Source organism: Phoenix dactylifera, unplaced genomic scaffold (genome assembly GCF_009389715.1).
Source record: "Phoenix dactylifera cultivar Barhee BC4 unplaced genomic scaffold, palm_55x_up_171113_PBpolish2nd_filt_p 001870F, whole genome shotgun sequence".
NCBI classification, from domain to species: Eukaryota; Viridiplantae; Streptophyta; class Magnoliopsida; order Arecales; family Arecaceae; genus Phoenix; species Phoenix dactylifera.
Window position 1 is genome coordinate 17,958 of NW_024069160.1, and position 5,808 is coordinate 23,765.

At 36.9% G+C, this 5,808-nt stretch overlaps 1 non-coding gene across 1 annotated transcript; it reads left to right on the top strand.

Moving 5' to 3' along the window:
- The first annotated feature begins 3,706 nt into the window (after window positions 1-3,706).
- LOC120109157 lies at window positions 3,707-3,812 on the top strand. The gene has a single exon (XR_005510177.1). It is a non-coding gene; the product is annotated as a small nucleolar RNA R71 (small nucleolar RNA).
- Window positions 3,813-5,808: the final 1,996 nt, after the last annotated feature.

Sequence of the window (5,808 nt, forward strand, 5' to 3'; positions counted from 1 at the left end):
TTCACGGGACACTGTGAATCTAGTAATTCTTTCCGAAATTATTTTATTTATTTTATTTTTTTTATTTTAAAATTATAAATTTTATATGAAGGCACGCAAGGAATTGGTTGGGAATTGACTTTGGGTTTGAGGTGGGTCATGATCGTTGATTTGCTTGAACTTACTCTCGAGCCCAATGTCGTTTAAATTTAATTCTTGCTAAACTGCTTCAGACCGAACTCGACCAGATAAAATAAATAAGACCGTGACTTAATAGAAGGGTTAATCAAATATTTTCCATACAATTATAACTTTCAATCTAATCAGGACTAAAACCCATTTAATTATAACCTTAGCCGGGTCAACACAATCTCCTTATATGTTTTTTTTCTGTAGTTTTCATGAAAGATTGCAGCCAAGAGAGAAACAAGTTCAGAATCTGGTTTAAGAAAAGAATTATTATTATTTCTTTTTACCATATTGTAAATTTATTTCAACAATTATTCAATTTTATGGTAAAATACGTATTTATCAGTTTAAGAACATTGATAAGTGCTATGGAAAGATAACTAAATTATGAATTATTAAGCACTTATCACACCCCCAAACCTATATTTTGCTAGTCCTCGAGCAAAATAAAAAAAAAGAAAAGCTCTAACTCACTTTCGCAGGCATCGCGATTGCATTTACCATATGCAACAAGGCTTTAAACCCCTAGGTTACCCTAGTGGACGAGTTATAGTCTCGTGAGGGTTTCCAGTGAAGATACCCACAAACTTCAATATTAAAATAAATCATTCTTGTTATGAAAATTTTTTTCTTTTTCTTTTTTTTTAAATCTAATTTAAGATACATAAATGATAAGAATTTCAAAGCACATACGGTTTTATTTACTAAGTCAGCCCAAATCCTAGGTCAAGATGCAATTCAAGTTGAAGTCATCAAGTTTCCGTTAGGAAAGTTGTAAGACTCATTTATACTGGAGTGCTCGGTGAAATCTGGACCGTTCACAAGCTAAGGGTTTGGATCTCCAAAATGTTGCTAATACCAGTAGTTTCCAAGGATTGGTCGAAAGAACCTGCTCACTGATTCAAAATCATCTTATCTGCAGGATTTCGAGAGTTGTGGATGTTTACTGTAGTACCTCACGGGTTTTATCTGTAATATTTCAGTTTACTCGAATTTTTACAACGACGGCTTTCACACTATTGTCTTTTTCAAGGTCAATACAGAGTTTTTTTTTTTTTAAAGACATATAAATTGTGCACTTTTATTCTTGTGGTGATTTCTCCATGTAACGAGCAATCAGTCGACAACTCTCACACCAGTTGGCATAAGGTGTCGGGCATCAAGACTCGCCTACGGACTTATGCTCGAAGTCCTCATCACAAGCCCACTTGACCTTTGACAATAGGTAGACCTTTTCGATGTTCCTGACTAAATCCATTTTCATTGATGATTTTTTTTTTTTTGGATTAGATAAGTATGATTCATCAGGGTCCAAGGTTGCTACCATACTCTCAACATAATGTCGAGCCTAGACCTTAGAAGAGTCGGCCAGTGTGTAGTGAAATTCCAAAGTATTAATTAGTTTACATCTCCCTAAGAGAGACTTAATAAAAAGAACTTAAATTTGTATTACTTCCGACTAGTCATTGGGCTTTTTAGATTTTATATACCTTGTGTGTTTATCATTCTCGCATAAATGTATAAAAATTAGGTTTTTAAAAATAATTTTTTTTAAAAATTTTGTATTATTATTATTATTATATAAAAAATGAAAATGAACACATTTTTTTTTCTAATTTTTTTTGTTTTTTTGTTTTTTTTTGGATGAAAATCAAGATGAATACCCCCAAACCTAAACCTAACATTGTCCTCAATGTTAAAAAAAAATCTAAGAGAATTGGGTTGCCTCCCAACAAGCGCTAAGTTTATTGTCTTCAGCCAGACACAGTGAGGTAGTTTTTGCATCTCCTTCTATGAGGTCATCTATTTTGTCTACCATAAAACACTCAACTTTTCTCGCGGGTTGGTCGTCCGCATTGAACACATTTAATTTTACCTTCATGTTCCCAAATGATATGTTCATTACTCCTGTTCTACAATTGATGCATGCATTGGCTGTTGCTAAAAAGGGCCGCCCAGGATCACGGAGATTTGTTTCTTAGGATTAGATTCATGTTCCATATCAAGGACAATGAAATCTACTAGAAAATAGAATTTGTCTACCTTGACAAGAACATCTTCAATTATCCCACGTGGTGTTTTTACAGATCGATCAGCCAATTGAAGGGATACCGAGGTTGGTTTTAATTCTCCTAACCCAAGTTTCTCATAAACTGAGTAAGGTAAAAGGTTGACACTTGCCCCTAGATCTAAGAGTGCTCGATCAATAAAATTATTTCCTAAGACACAGGAGATGGTGGGAGCACCAGGATCTTTGAATTTCGGAGGGGTGTTGTGTTGGAGAATAGAACTCACTTGCTCAGTTAGGAAGACCTTTTTGGGCACATGTGTCCTAGATTTTTGCTTTTGTGTACAAAGGTCTTTGAGAAATTTGGCATAGGAGGGAACTTGTCTAATAGCATCAAGAAGCGGAAGGTTGATTTTCACTTGTTTGAAAACCTCCATCATTTCCTCTAGTGAAGTTCCTTTTTTGCCAAAGGGAGAGGGTGAATTAAGAGCTTCAGGAAATGGGGCCTTTGGGATATGAGTTTTGGCAGAAGGTGGACTAGCTGAAGAAGAAGAAGAAGGTTTTATATTTTTATTTGACACATTTTTATCCTCTTCTTCACCTTCCTTATTGTTGTCCTTCCCAATCTTATTGTCTACTACACGTCCACTCCTTAGGGTAGTCAAAGCATTGGCTTGTTCATGATGAATTGCATTTAATTGATTTTCTTGAGCCATATATTGTCCCCTAGGATTACTTAGTGGTTGGCTTGGAAGCTTTCCTTCCTCTCGCTTATTCAGTGCATTAGCTAGTTGCCCCATTTGGGATTCTAGCTTGACGATGGATTGTGTGTGAGAGTGCACCAATTGTGTAATGGTTTCCAAACCTTGAAGGGCGTTCAACACTTTCTCCTCAAAGGCTGTGTTTCTTTGGGGTGGAGGAGGAGTGTGTTGAAATTGGGTTGAGGGACGGTAGGGATGAATATTTTGTTGGGTTTGAAAATTCTGAGGATTTTGAAAATTTTGGGAATAGGGTTGGGCTGTGTTCGAAGCTTGCTGCTTCCAAGAAAAGTTTGGATGATTTCGCCATCCTGAGTTATATGTATTGGAAAATAGGTCAGTACCCAGTCTAGGCTGTGTTTGAGCAGCATTGATGTGTTCTTGCACGAGTTCGGAGAATTGGGGCGCTGAAGGGCACTCATGAATAGGGTGGGATGGGCTAGAACAGATAGTACACACTTGTGCTTGGGAAGAGTTCATGTAATGCCCACCTATCATCAGTTGGTCAATCTTATGGGACAATGCATCTACCTTGCTAGACAGGTCCATAGAATGACTTATTTCACAAATGGTCCCTTTTCTTTGAGAACTCAGGGGTGCTTGACGAGAACAGGAAGCATGGTGGAGGGAGTTTTCATTTAGATTTTCAAATAATTGCCATGCTTCATGCTCATTTTGAAGCATGAATGTCCCCCCGCATGCAGCATCGATCATCTGACGGTTTCGTTCAGTCAATCCGTCATAGAAACATTGCACTAGCTGCCACTTAGGTATTTGATGATGAGGGCATTTACGGATTAGGTCCCGAAATCTCTCCCAAGTTTCATGAAATTCTTCTCCCTCAGTTTGGGAGAAGCTTGTAATGGCACGTCTAAACTGGTTCGTTCTTCCTATGGGAAAGTATTTTTTTAGGAATTCTTGTTGCATTTGATCCCAAGAACGAATCGAGTTGGCTTCTAAAGAATTCAGCCATTGTTTGGCTCTATCTTTAAGGGAGAAGGGGAATAATCTAAGTTTTAGAGCATCATCAGTAAAGTTCTGAATCTTGACAGTGGTGCAAATCTCAAGGAATTCATCTAGGTATTTATATGGGTCTTCATTGGTGAGCCCATAAAAAGATGGGAGCATTTGGATCACACTAGATTTTATTTCATATTGTACGGCTGCTACTTCAGGTAATCGAATGCAAGATGGGGAAGTGTAAATGGTGGGAGTAAAGTACTCCCTCAGGAGTTTGGGTTGTTCTTCGGCCATCTCAGGAGGTGGGAATGATTCTAAGGTTTTGATTTCAGCTCGAATATTTCTAAGGGTCCGTTCTATTTCAGGGTCAAAAGGTAATAGGTCACGTACTCTAGAACGACTCCCTTGCATACACTAGTACTTGATCAATCAAGCATGCAATAAAAGATAAACACATCAATCCTTGTATTTGTCCTAAAATTACTAGACAGCTCCTAACTGGTTTGAAGAGGGCACCTAAGCCTCCAATCTGGTCTAATGAACCGAGTTGACCAGGTAAGCTCCCAGGTAAGTGGAGGGATCACGATGCATTCGCAAAGGTCCCACTTAAAACCCACTTGCCTCGAACAGATGAACTGTCTCCCTTATAGGGACAAAGCTTGCCTAGACATCAACTAAGCCACAGAGCGAAATTGGTGCAATTTTCGGTGATCTTCGTCCTATTGAGCTCGAATGTCCCTAGGAGCCAACGTCTAATTGATTTTAATTAAAGTGACACTATGTGAGATTGAGTTCACCTAAGTTGGGCAAGAATCCGGTGATGAAATCCGGCTCTTATCTTGTTGGGGTGATTGCCCTTACTATGTGCGGATTAATTTGTGTATGTGTATCAAGCATGCATTCACACTTTTGCTGAAATTAAAATCAAACAATCACCACAAAATTTCAAGCTAATAATTAATTTAAATAAGAAAGGTTTAGAGGTTACCAAAGAGAATTTCCCCAGCAATTTAATTTTTTTTTTTAGGCAAACCTCTACAGCATTCCTTTTCCAGCAGTTCTCTTTTTGATCATCCCAGATTTTTTTTTTTCGATTCCTGATCAAATAATATAAAAAAGAAAAATTAAAAATTAGTAAGAGAGAAAAAAATAAGAAAAGTAACAACAATAGAAAATATTTTTATTTTAGATATATATATATATATTTTTAATTTTTTTTTGTATATTTTTTTTTAATGATAGGAAAAATAACTATGCTAGCAATCCCCGGCAATGGCGCCAAAAATTGATTGGTTCTTTCAATTTCAAAAATAAACCACGCAATAGCACGTATCCTGTAGGATAGTGATTACGGGTGTCGGTCCACAGGGACTGTAGAATAAGTTATTTTTCTTTTAAAAATAAATCAAGAAGAAGAATTTGCTAACTTAATTTAACTAAATTAAACTATGAGTGCGAATTAGAATTTATCAGAATAAATGGATCTAGGGTTTGGAGTCCACCACATAGCATTGCATCAGGGTTTGTGTTCTTTATTTTTTTATCTTTTGGAGGGGCATGCAATATTGGCTACAAGCCTTTTAAAATAAAAGCATAAATAGTGTTAGGAAGATCCATCTTCGGTGTAGCATGAAGTGTCTACCTAATTATGCTAACCTAGGGTGCAGTACACCTCATCTTCCTAGGCATGGATCATCTTAGACTACTTTAGCAAACATGAATAATAAATAGCATGCTCAAAGTTTAAACATAATAAAAGGATTTTTCATTGATAATAAGAATTTAAACAAGCTCCAAAATAATAAAGAAAATAAGAACTACAATGCCCTGTAACATTGCTCGGGCTTCATCCAGCCCTAGACTAGACGTTTAGCCGAGCATGGCTTCCGGACGACCTCCCATCTTCAAATGAAA